Source organism: Erythranthe guttata, chromosome 4 (assembly GCF_056151865.1).
Source record: "Erythranthe guttata isolate IM_541 chromosome 4, IM_541, whole genome shotgun sequence".
In the NCBI taxonomy this organism is placed as follows: Eukaryota; Viridiplantae; Streptophyta; class Magnoliopsida; order Lamiales; family Phrymaceae; genus Erythranthe; species Erythranthe guttata.
The window spans coordinates 10,157,411-10,172,237 of NC_142536.1; positions in this window are offsets into that span (position 1 = coordinate 10,157,411).

The window sequence follows — 14,827 nt, forward strand, 5'->3', positions numbered from 1 at the left end:
ACCTTGTCATGATCCTATCAGTTTTAGTCCCTACGAGCTACAATGGCTTAAGGTGGATGTAGAATTCAAGGTGCACAGCCAAGTGCTTGTATCATTATCCATTTGGATGTACAAAGACGAAGTTCTATTTGAGGTGGTTCAAATTGTGCTAGCAAATCGTATTGATAAGCAATGGATATTTGGTGGAGGTGGAATGAAGTACATCGAGGGGATACGAATTGTGGTTTTAGGTTCTATTTTTAATGTTAACTCTTCTTTTACTAGTTATTTTGATTCATGTTTATAGGGACGCATTTTGAAGAAAATATTGAGATGATTCTCTATAATTATTTATTAACTTTTCTAATATATCAGAGGATTTCGTTCGTCCACCCCGACTTATCAATTACTATTTCACAATTGATTTTGGCATCTTCACATACCAAGATTTTTGTCTCTTTATAGGCAACAGGTCACGGTTCCACCCCTTTGACACCTTGTTTTTTGGATGTTTAGATCTTGCATCCGCATAAGGTGTAGGGTCTTGTAACAAGTTCTATAAGTATCGTATCAGTTGATGATACAATCCATCCAATTATCCAACTTCATGTCGAGCTAACCGAGTGTAAACTTTCATTATTAAAAATGATGAAGATGGTGAGGAGCTACGCGGAAATTATATTGCTCCTAACCAATGCCATGAAGTTGAATCTTGTAGTTCGATTTCAAATGGAGTTAGTTGTAGTAATGGTTTAACTTTTGAGTGTTCTTGATACGAACCCCAAAGAACTTGTTACGAGACCCGATATCATATGTGGAAGCAGGATCGAAAAATCCAAAAAAAAAAGGAATCAAAGGGGTCGAACCGCGACCCTTTGCCTATAGAGAGACAAGAATCTCGGTATGTGAATACGCCACAATCAACTGTGAAAGATTGATTGATAGGTCGTGGTAAATGCACGGAGTTCTCCGATATGTTCGAAGAGTTGTTGAAAAACTAACAAGAATAATCTCAATATTGTATACATAATTCATCCATCAAAATATGTCTAACTACCAACTTATTTATAAGGGCTAAAAAAACTCTTTTTTCATAAGAAAAAAAACTCTTAGCTAAGCTATAATAATGAAACTTCTAATTAAGCTAATTCTAACCATAATTGGACTCTAAAATACTTTCCAAAAATACTCTTTAGCCAGTATCTAATTCAAATGATAATATGGTATATTTACATTACAATGACAAAGTGAAATAAAAATAAAAACCTATAGATAGTATGATTTAACATTTTTTAATTATCTCAGTATTAATTGCATACGGTAAAAATAATCATTTCCACAAGTAATATGCATTAACCTTAAGATTGCCCAAAGTAAAGAAAAAAAACATTCACCAAAACAATAAAAATTATATAAAATTCATTTCCACAAGCAGTATGCATTAACTTTAGCCAAAGTCCAAAACAAAATTACAAAATAGGGTAAATGAGTGATAACCCCCTAGTTTTGAAAATATATATAAGGAGGTCCAATGATTTTTTCCTCCTTAGTCAAAAACCAAAATTTTGATCTTAATTTGTAAGACCCCTCAACAACTTAAAATACCAATTTTACCCTTTAATTTCAATTCAATAAATACCCTATCATCTAATCTTCTCTTTCTCTTCCTCACGTCTCGCAACCACCATCTCAGACCCACCAACTATCTCAGACCCACCAACTATCGCCTCTCTCTCTCTCTCTCTCTCTCTCTCTCTCTCTCTCTCTCTCTCTCTCTCGCCAGATCCGATCGATCTCCCGTCGCCGTAGCTTGGGCTGGAAAAGCGACACCAAGAGACAATTAAGGATGTATACAGATTCAGAGCCATTGTTGAGTCCTCCACCGCCGCTGTCGCCTCCGTCGCCGCTGCCACCGCCGCCGCCAAGATCTGAAGTCTGTGTCGTTCAACTTGACTGAATTTAGAGGGCTGGGGGCGTTTGAGAAGATGATGTCGGCGATTTCGAAGTTGGGGAAAAAAGGGGGCCGCCAGCTCAATGTTCCTCGGGGCAGTTGCCTAACAGCGTCGTTTAATCTCACGAGTCACATGACTCTGTTTCTTGCCGAAGGTAGTGTCATCATCGGAATTGACGTGAGTACTTTTATATAACTTTGTTTGAATATTAATGATGATTAAGTAATTTAGTTACTAAATCATTTACTTATGATTAACAATTTACATAGATTTGACATGATTTAATTACTCTGGTTAATGGTTAATAATATGATGTAGTTTGTATGAATTTTACCCAACCGACGATATCCACTCGATGTTTTTGTGCTAGTATTTGTCACCTGGAATTCATGTATAAAAAGCCTGATTGATGTATGAACTATCTCTAATAGTCATGATTTTGATCGTATTGTAAAACCAGTCCAAGATTAAGAGTAATATATCATCTCCTATAGATAGATTATAGATGTATGAATTCGTTGATTCCACATCTTAATGATCCAGCACATGTAAACACATGTAGTAATATATAGTAACGTATAGTAACATGTAGTAACATTTGCATGTGATTGTGTATTTGATTTGTTTTTATTGGTTATGAGTTGATTTATAATGTAAATATGTAAATTGAACTTGATTTTTTGTCACAGGTCTCGGTGTTTAAACAACTTCTAGGCACTATTTTATTGTCTAGAGGACATGGTGTTCGTCAATTCAAAATAGTTCTTTTGCAACCGATAGATCAGAGTTGCTGTCATATTAGAAAAGTGGGATTTGAAGCTATAAATACAAACTACACTATATATGACTATACTCTTATATATAGTTACATGTAGTCATATACATGTAGTCATATATAGTCACATGTTGTCATATAGATATAGTCATGTATATTCACATGTAGTTATATCTAGTCATATATAAGTTATGTGGTGTTTTTGATGTATAGTGATGTTGATGATTGTGTTTTTTCAATTTTTTGTTGGGTGCGAATTGATTTATAATATTATTATTCAAATTTTGAATTTTGTTGGTGATGTAGATGAATTTTTTTTTTTTTTTATAAAATCAACGATATACATAATCGGTCGACCATAACTTTGGGTAAAAAGACAGTACATGACTATAGTCGTCTATAGTCTTATACAATCATATATAGTCGTCATATTCGAAACAGTGAACTTTTCGGGGAAATAAAAATTATTAAAAAAAAATTATTAAAAAAAAAACGAAAATGCTGAATGCAATAGCAAAAATGTTGAATGCAGTTGGGAGAACATTGCGAATAAGGGCACAATAGTACTTTTCCCTCTCCAGGGGTTATCTCAAAGAAAGAATTTTAAGGGTGGACCTATCCCTATTTATTTTACATATGAGGGGTGTATATCAAATGGACCCTACAAAATAATAATAATTATATCAATAATCATTGGCCACTGCATTACAATTAAAAAATCAAACAAAAAAAAAATCATTTTCATATGTCAAATAAATTAACATTAAATAATTATATCAGTTATAATTGACCATAATTATATACAAAATAAAAAAAAATATTTCAATATATAATATGAATTAACATTAAATAACTACATCAATTTCCACGAGTAAAATAAGTATATCAATTTTAATTTCCCATTCTAAAAATAAAACCACTTCAAAAAGTCAATAAAAAAACAAAAAACAAAAAAAAAAAAAAACAAAGTTGCTAAAACAAAAATAGTTATATAATTGCACGAGTAATGTGCTTGCCCAAAGTCCTGTTACAACCAATATTCCAAATCAAATTTGTAATTGTCAGAAATCTTAATTGGAAATAAATAGGGCTGGGACTTTGGGATCGGGATTCGGGATCCCGTCCCGTCCCGAATGGAATTTTACTATTTGGGACTAAAACTTCGGGAATTCGGGATTACGGGATTCGGGATCGGGATTAGGAACAAATACGGGATCGGGATCGGGAATTGGTTCAATCCCGATTGGGATATTTTAATCCCGAATTAGGAATTAAGAAAAAAAAAAACTAATAAAACCACACACACACACACACACACACACATATATATATATATATATATATATATGAGAAATACAATATAATATATCGTTTCAACTTATTTTAAAAAAAATTAAATTTTATTTGTTCCAAGTTTTGTGGTAAAACTAAATAGTGCAAGAACAATAGTATGTATATAATATATTCAAATTGGTTTAGTGTATAAAGTAATACTAATGGAAAAAAAAAACAATATTTCTTAGTGTTTTAGGCAAAATATGGGATTCCCGATCCCAATCCCGAATTCCCGAAATATTTAGGGATACCGATATTATCGGGATTTAATAGTATGGGACGGGATTGGGATTTAAAATTTCTATCCCGAATCCCGAAATCCCGATCCCGAAAATCCCGAATTCCCGAAATCCCGTCCCGAACTCACCCCTAGAAATAAATATTGCTTATTATTACAATATAAAAAAACTAACGGACATTACATGAAGAGCCACTACATGTGGTTTGCAGTTAACTCCACATCAAAGAAACCCATTATGTATCAAATATTATTACACCATCATTGGCCCATAATTACAAAATAAATTGCACTTAAATGGTTACATTTGATGGAATTCCATCTAAAGTTTGGGACTATTAGTGAGAACCCCCTCTAACATTATTTTAATAAGGATGGGTCCAGCTCATTTTCCTTTATTAGTGGGAAACCCATTCTTTTTGTATTCTCAAATTTACCCTCCCACTATTCACTACTCATTATCCATTAGTTTGATATATTTTTTTTTTTTTATATTTTAATTTTAATTTTCGTTTTTTATTTATTTCTTCTTTAAAAAATAATTTTTTTTTTAAAAAAACTTTTTTTATATTTATTTTAATATTTTTCTTTAAATATTACTTTTCTGTATTATTTTAGTTTTCAGTTAAAACAACTATATGCCAATAAAACGACTATTATTAAAACGACTATTATTAAAACAATTGGTATTAAAACAATGATACATCAGTTTCACAATTTATTAAATTAATTATATATTATATTATTTCCATTATAAGATTAACTAATTATTTAATTAAAACATCTCCAAAACAACTATTTGTTAAATGAACTATTTATTCAAACAAACTAAAAAGTAATGAAAACAATAATATTGTTCTGCAAAAACAATTATATTACTATACGAAAACAACTATATTGACTCAACTACAAATTATTGAAATCCACAAAAGCAAAAGCAAAAGCAAAAAAACACACCAAAATTCCAACAAAAACGACACGCTATTACGCGTAAGTAAATGAATTAGGGGGTTTTTACGTATTTCTTCTCCAGGTCCACCTCCAACAACAATCCAAAGAATGGGAGCAATTGTTGACAAAAGTTCACCACCTACAAATTTAAAACACCGACAAATATCACAAATCAATTACAAAAAGTAATAAAAAAAAATAAAATACAATGGTAACAAGTATTCAACTATAAAAGTAACATAAACAACTACAAAATTAACAAAACAACTATAAAAAAACAGAAAATACAACTACAAAAATTAACAAAACAACTATAAAAAAAAATGAAAATACAACTACAAAAATGATACAAACAACTATTTCTCCGAAATTGAAACAACATGAACATCGCAACACATCCAGACATATCAAATAGTTTGCTTCGAGCATTCTCGTCAAATCTTGATTTTCTAATTTCAAACCACCATGATTTTTAAAGCATGGACAATAGAAACTACTCCATAATTAAACAATAATTAGCATATCAAAACAAACAAAGCAAATAAAAGAACACCAATATACCACCATCCTTGCTTTCTACAGCAAACATCTCATCTCGATCAGGAGAATTTCCGGTTATTGGTATTAAAACAATGATACATCAGTTTCACAATTTATTAAATTAATTATATATTATATTATTTCCATTATAAGATTAACTAATTAGAATAACGAAAACAACTAATTAAAAAACTATATTGCTGCAAAAGATACCCATCAACAACTATACAAAATAGTAGAATAACGAAAACAACTATACTAAAAATAGTAGAATAACGAAAACAACTATATTGCTGCAAAAGATACCCATCAATAAAAACATCTCCGATTTTTTTTTTTTAAATTATGGTTGCGGTGGAGCAGAGCGATGTTACCAGATCTGACGATGCAGACGAGGGTGGAGGTAGAGAGGGGTTAACCATTACCAAAAAAAAAAAACGAAGGGTCTCCCATATTCGATTCCATCGCCTTTGGTGGCCACCGAATATAACGAACAAAGCGAACTAAGCGAGAATCGACTCCATAGCGGCTGAGAACGAAGCGAACTAAGCGAGAATCGACTCCATAGCGGCTATTGTTCTTTAATTTTCTTCACGGTGCCGGAGATTTGAGAACGACTCCTTCGTCGTTGTTGAGACGTGGCGCCACCTTCGTCCTCCGTAGCCGCCGCCTCCACCGCCATTACCGGGATTCCCAGATTGAGAAAGAAGAGAAGTGGATATCAGATCGATAAAGAAGAGAAAACGTGAATCGGGATGATAGAACGGCGGTTTTGAATATAAAATATATGGCTAGGGTTTGTGATTATAAAATCTGATAATTAGGGGTAATATAGGTATAATATTTAATAATTATATTAATATTAATTTAATTAAATAACTAAGGGGGGTCTCACTTATATTGGAAAAGGGTGTAGATCCATCCTAATATATCTTAATGTGCTGGGGGGTTTTCACTAATTATCCCCTAAAGTTTTATAATAAATGGTCCATTAACCTCATTATATTGTTAACGTAAAGCTCTTCATTTAAAGAGTTAAAGGTTGATAAATTTAATAGATTGATATGTTAGTAAGTGTTACAAAATGTTATTTACGAATCTCATGATGGTTGGTTATTAACATGTTGTAACTCATATTTGTGGCCCTCTCCTCTCAACCGTAAAAGGGACACGGCACACTCCATAACAACACACCGAAAACAGTGAAGCAATTCTAAGAGTGTGTGATCTTCCATCATCTAAAAGTAATCTAGAAGTTGTGTCATTAAGAGATTAGAGAGGAGAAACTGAGTGATCACTATAAGGCTTTAAGGATTATAAAGAGGAGTCTTGGTGGATTACTCAGGCTTGCCATTTCATCGTCACCACTGAAATCTATGGCGAACGGTAGGTCTACTCTAGCATAATGTGTTTTGTGTTCTTCAGATGAATTCGATTTCAAGATCTTGTCATTAGTTTTTTCGCATAAAATTTAATAAAAGTCTAACATTTTATATTTTATTTTGTTTTGGTCAATCTTTGTTTTGAAAAGAAATCCACATTTCGTTGTTACATGGAAAAACAAAATAATAAAAGAGATGGACAGTTAGTTTTCTACAAAATAATCAGTGTTAAGATTTGGTGCAAGAAATGTAATAAATAAAACTAAAGTGTGTAGACACATATACATTTTGTTCTATGCTAATATGATTTTCAGATTATTATAAATACGCATGCAGAATATGAATTGCATTATCTGCAGGGACGGAACCAGAAATTTTAGTTTAGGGGGGCTATAATATATTTCAAGGGGGTTCGGGGGCCACACCCCGATTTTTTTTAGTGGGATATTCCCATAAGATATCACACAATTAGTACACATTTTTATAAAATTAATTGAATCAAACAATTATATAGAATAAATAGTATGTCAGAAATATATAATCATTAGAACTTTAAATTACAAAAATTAGAAAATGTAAGTTTATTAAATAAACATGTAAGATTGCCGAAAATTACAATTTGTTTGAAATATTTATAAATTTGATAGAAGGCAAACCTAAAATATTGGAAATAACATAATTTAATAAATACAATATTTTTACTTTTTTTATGTTTTTTCTTTAATTGTGGGCTTTAGTAAATATTAGAAATTTAGATTTTATTAGAAAATTTTAGAGAATTGTAAAATTACATTAAAATAGTAGAATAAAATCTTATTTTTAGGTGAGGGCCAACATAATAATATTAAGAAACAAAATTTAAAATGCATTATTTCTTTTATTTTTCCACATATAAATAAGTACTATTAAAAAAAATATTATTTTTCTTGGGGGACAATAGCCCCCCAACCCTCATGAAGTTCCGTCAGTGATTATGTGTAACTTATTAAATCATGTATTAAATTGATGTACTCTATTAATACACGCACTACATTAACGTATTATGTGCACTTATCTTGAGTTATGCAAAAAAGGTTGGTTTCGGTTATTCATTAATTAAAGGGGTAATATGTTTGACACCCCTCAAATCAGATCTAATTAGATATGGGGGACAACCTTAAATACAACATTTTAACTAAATCCTTCATTCTAAACAAAATTTGACCCACATCCTTTTATTTTTATTTAACCCAAAAATACCCTTAATATAACTAGTAAAATATCCAATTTCATTCCCATTTTATCGTTCTTCTCTATCATTTTTTTTCTTTCCGCCTCTCTCTCTCTCTCTCTCTCTCTCTCTCTCTCTCTCTCTCTCTCTCTCTCTCTTATCTGCCGCCCTCAATCCAACCTCTCCCCTTTTATCCTTTTTTCTTTTCTCTTCTTGACAGATCTATTAGGTGATGGCGGAGGGTATGGTGAGTTGGTTATAGAGGCCGCTATGGTGAGTGACAATGTCGGGTATTATGGGGTTGGTTCTCTGGAAACAACTAAGATGGATGGTCAATGTGGCGGCGGCTGCGACGACGGTGGGATGGAGGCATCCATTGTGAATGGCGGCTGCTATGGATTCGATCGGTATGGAGGATGGTTATGGAGGCGATTATAGTGGTGGTGGTCTCGGTTTTGGGTGGAGGGTGGTTATGGAGGTAGGTAAGACAATGGCTTTGACATGCAACACTATGGTGGCTGTGGTAACAGATCTAGGGTTTCGTTTTTATTATGACCGTGAATGACTATGAGTAACTATAGATTATTGTGAGTGTCTCTGTGACTGGCGGCTAGGGTTTCAAAGGGGAAGTTAGGATTTTCAAATTGTGTGTAAAAATAACTATGGGCGACTACGATTACTACGGTTCCTACGGATGTCGATAGATGACTATGGCCGAAAAAAATAAAAAAATAAATTATAATTTTCAATATTATATGGAAAAAATGGAAAAAAAAAATAGATGTTTATAATAGTGAAAAATAATAAAATAAAAAGGAAAAAAAGATTGTGTTCTACGTAAAAAAATAAAAAAAATATTAGATGCAAAAAGGAATATGTTAATCAATAATAAAAAAATGGTAAATGCAGTTTAAATATTATTTGGTGCATATTTCATTTGTTGTGTGTGGAGGACATTTCTGGAATGAATTTTATAAAGAATATGAAGCAAAGGTTTAATTGGGCTGGTTATTTAGTTCTAATAAGTTTTATCAGCAGGGACATATATCTTAAGACCTCTTAATTAAATGAAAGTTTCATTATGGAACTTCAAACTCGGTATAGACATTATTCCACTTCGAATATCTGTCCGCCAAAAACATGAAATTTGTAGATCGTTTCGTTGGCTTTCAAGAGTTTTTGAACCATATTAAATCGATGTCAGATGAGAGAGTTTTGACCCGAATGGTAACGCTTCGAGAAACATTCTGAAATTTTGGAATGCATGAAATTCGGCTTGTCCAATGAATTTATTCCTTTCTTTTCTTCCAATCCAACATCATTGACTCTTCAAAAAACTTACTTCGTCTGATTATTTTCATTCCAAACACAAACACCTTCATCAAAACCATGCGCTTTCGCTTCTTCCAATTCTTCATCTTGGAGCTTGCCAGAGTTCTATCAATTCTAGACCCTACGAGCCACAAGGGTTTAATATGGTTAGAGAATTCAAGATGCACAACCAAATACTTGTATCATTCTCCATTATATTGGGAAGGATGTTGTACAAAGATGAAGTTCAGTGTGAGGTGGTTACAATTGTGCTTGCAAATCGTATTGATAAGCCATAGATATTTGGTGGAGGTGAAATGAAGTACATCGAGAGGAAAATGATTGCGGTGTTTGATTCTATTTCTAATGTTAACTCATTTTTTCTTAGTTATTTTTACTCATGTTTACATGGGATGAATTTTGAATAAAATATTGAGATTATTCTCTCTAGTTCTTTATTAACTTTTCACAATTGATTGTGACGTTTTCACATACCAAGGATCTTGTCTCTTTACAGGCAACGGGTCGCGGTTCCACCCCTTTGATTCCTTATTTTTTTGATGTTTCGATCTTGCTTCAACATAAGGTATTGGTTCTCGTAACAAGTTCTACAGGGTTCGTGTCAATTGATGATACAATCCAGCCAAGTATACAACTTAATGCCAAGGTAACCGGAGTGCAAACTTCCATTATTGAAGTTGATGAAGATGGTGATGCAATACGTGAAGATGATAAGGGTCCTAGCCAATGCAATGAAGGTAAATTTTGCCGTTCGATTTAATATTGAGTTAGATGTACTCACGGTTTAACTTTGTAGTGTTCTTGATAGGAATCTTGTAGAACTTGTTAAGAGACCTGATACCTTATGCGGAAGCAATATCGAAGCATCCGAAAAAATAAGGAATCAAAGGGATGGAAACGCAACCAGTTGCCTAAAGAGAGATAATAACCTTGGTATGTTAACACACCACATCCAATTGTGAAATATTGATTTATAAGTCGGGTGAGCGCACGCAATCCTATGATATGTTCGAAAAGTTCTTAGAGAACTAGAGACAATAATCTCAACATTTTATTCAAATTTATTCCATTAAAATAAGCCAAACTGGCAACCTATTTGTAAGGGCTAATAAGACATTTTTTTCACAAGGAAAATGACTCACACCTAAACTATAATAAGGAAACTAAGGAAACTGCTAATTGTTGGTCGAAATACCTACATGCAAATGCACGTATCGAACAAGTAATATAGTGGACAATTAAGTCCGGATTTCGATCCTATGAGGAATATTCAACTGTCTAATCATAAGTGCTAGATCACAACTATGTTCTAGCCCACCCTATATAGTCTAATTTGGAGAAGATTAACTAAATTAAACTAAAATATTAAACGCAAATTAAATAGCAAGAAAAATAATGAAACACGAAGATTATCAAAGTAAACGAGCATAGGGTTTTATCTCCCCCCTATGTGATTATTGATCCCCCAATTCCCTCAATTATACAAGCAATTAACTTAGATTACTAATCTAAGATGCTAAATTAATTGTAACCCGCTTCCGCGTGTAAAGCGATTCTACTATTTAAGACTAAATTACTTTATTCCTACGCAATTCAATCAAGAACAAAACATTAACAAAAAATCTCAATCATGTATACCTAAGAGGTTAACCATATTCCTACGATAACACAACAAAGGCTCTTCTACCACAGTTCTAATTGTTAAACCGATCTTCCGATTCATGCGTTCAACAATAACAATAAAGCACATAAAGTGATCAAGTTCATGCACTTAATAAATCAAGTAGAAGAAATAATCAAAATTAATACATCCATAAAATCATAGAATTGGATTCACAAATCCCACATAGGGTTTGAATAAAATCCTAGAAATAAAGACTTAGCTACTCGTAATTCTTATGATAAACAGCATATAATTAATAAAAAAAATTAGAAAAACTATACTTGAGTCTTCGATCTTCGTTCTTCGCGTTTTGTAGTGTCCAATTTTTTCGTCGTGGATCCCATTGAATTGTGTTTATATAGTGGTTAAGACTTGATCTAAATGAAACATCTTCCTTGTGCAATTAAAACTTCCAAACTGTGCAGAATCGGGGTCTCGGACGGCCATCTAAGATTTCAGGCCATTTTGGGACGGGCGTCTCAATTTTCATAGCCTACTGCTCAACTTTGCATGACGTGACGGCCGTGCCAGATTTTAGTACAAAATTGGGACGGCCGTCCGAAGCTTTGTCTGCACTTTGGTCGGTTTTGAATCCGATTTTGACCATGTTGGAGTACGAATTTTGCAATGTTGCATGAAATACAAATTGTAGCCCTTTAAGTTAGCTTTCCAATGACGCTTGAATCAGAATAGGGTGATTTGAAGTTCGTATGAGAGAGATATGCTCGAAATGGTGGACACTGCCAAAGCTATTGCGAGATTCCTTCTTCCAATTTGATTTATTTCTTTATTTGCAACTTTTTCCCTTTTTTTTTATCATTTTTCCTTCATGAACAATTAATTCTCGTTTTTCACCTATAAAAAACAAAATCATTCAATTAAAGCACAAATGTAATTAAATCTAAACAAAAGATCCACGTAAAGTAAACGTATTGAGTGTAAAATCTAACGTCAACACTAATTAAGCTGATTCTAACCATAAAGGGACTCTAAACCAAAATAATTTAAATCCTATATATAGTAATGTAATACATATAAATAAATATAACTCAAAAACTTCAAAGTTGATTTCTCAATCATCATTTTAAACTCGCGTAGACATTTGGTTGTGCATGGAACTTCAAGCTCGATGTAGGCACTGTTCCACTCCGAATATCTATCCGCCTAAAACATGCAAGTTGTAGATATTTTCGTTGTCTTTCGAGACTATTTAGAATCATATTCAAACAACGTCAGATGAGAGAGTTATGACCCGAATGGTAACAATGCCAGAAACAAACGGGAATTTCGAAATCTATGGAATTCGTGTTGTCAAACAAATTCTTCTCTTTCTTTTCTTCCAATCGCACACCATGGACTCTTCAAAAAAAATAATTTCTCTGATTGTTTTCATTCCAAACACAAACACCTCAATCAAAATCATGCGTTTTCGCTTCTTCCAATTGTTCATCTTGGCGCTTGTTAGGTTCTTATCAATTCTAGACCCTACAAGCTACAATGGTTAAAGGTGGATGGAGAATTCTAGGTGCACAACCAAGTACTTGTAGCATTCTCCATTGGGATGTATAAAGATGAAATTCTATGTGAGGTGGATCCAATTGTGCTTGCAAATCGTATTGATAAGCCATGGATATTTGATGGATGTGAAATGAAGTACATCGAGGGGAAAAGGATTGCGGTGTTTGGTTATATTTCTGATGTTAACTCTTCTTTTGCTAGTTATTTTGTTTCATGTTTACATGGACAAATTTTCAATGAAATATTTAGATTATTCTTTCTAATTCATTATTCACTTTCCAAACATATCGGAGGATTCCGTGTGTTTACCCCGACTTAACATACCAACGTTCTTGTCTCTTTATAGGCAATGGGTCGCGGTTCAATACCTTTGATTCCTTGTTTTTTGGATTTTTTGATCTTGCTTCTGTATAAGGTATTAGGTCTCGTAGCAAGTTCTACAAGGTTCATATCAGTTGATGATACAATCCAGCCAAGTATCCAACTTAATGTCGAGCTAACTAGAGCGCAAAACTTCCATTATTCAAGTTGATGAAGATGGTGATGCACTATGCGAAGATGATATTGCTCCTACCCAATGCCATGAAGGTGAATCTTGCAGTTTGGTTTCAAATGGAGTTGGTTGTAGTAATGGTTTAACTTTGGAGTGTTCTTGATACGAACCCCGTATAACTTACCATATGCGGAAGCAAGATCAAAACATAAAAAAAAAAAGAGGAAATCAAATGGATGGAACGGCGACTTGTTGCCTATAGAAAGACAAAAACCTTAGTATATGAAGACGCCACAATCAATTGTGAAAGATTGATTGATAAGTCGATATATATATATATATATATATATATATATATATATATATATATATATATATATATATATTATGGCCAAATTACACATCATTGTTGGCCTTCAAATAGGAATGGCTGTAGACTAGATATCGTGAATAGAACCATAACCATTTAATTAACATCGTACCAGAATCATACCAAATTATTATAAAAGTTAACTAAACTATGAAAACCAATACAACCAATATGCGGATCGATACCCGAGTATACTCGTTTTCTATATGCCCTTTTTTACCAAAACTATCAAAACACTAATAATTTTAGTAACGAGTTTTAAATGGATGAAACATCAACAAAGAGCTAGCGGATCTAATTTTTCAGCCGTCCGGCTGAAGGGTGTTAAATACATAATTTCAATTGTTGTGGGACTAAATGCGATGCAAGTAATAATTCACAGGGCCGGGGCGCAAAGCCAGCCTAATTCCACTTCCCCCCTTGTAAGTTCAGAGCTTAAATCAAACGGCGTTAAGGTCAAATGTCTGACAGCTAACAGTAAGGGCTACATTAAAACAATTTTTCAAGTGCAGGGGACAAATCGATACAATTGAAAATATAAAGGGGTAAAGTGATACCGAGTAAAAGTACAAGGGGGGAAAATGAAATTTACCCATATAATAATAAAGCAAATGCTTGTCTCTGGTTGAGTCAAGTCAACCACAACTTCCCTTTTATTTCAACCAACAAACGTTGTTATAAAATGCAGAGAATAAAACCATGGGAATGTATCGTGGGAAGCATTAACTTTATAATGGTACACCGTTTCTAGCTCTCACAAAATTAATTTGTAGCAACAAATAGTATTCTGCCGGCTCTATTCTCTAATATCTATAATTATGTAGTGCTATTTTGAGTTTTTGTTAGTAGTAAATAACGATAAGACACGAGACGAAATTAGCCCGGCGTTTTAGTCTTCTTGAGAAGAAAAACATGGCATCTCGAGCGTTTTTGGCCGCGGGTTGCTTCTTTGTCACGTTCTTCTTTTGCGTTGTTCTCAACCCCAATCTTAGCCCTCTACCCACTGGTGAGCGCCCCATATTTTCTATACTTTTGTGTTTTGAATTATAAATGCACATATAACCACTAGTTATTATAAAGTAATTTTTT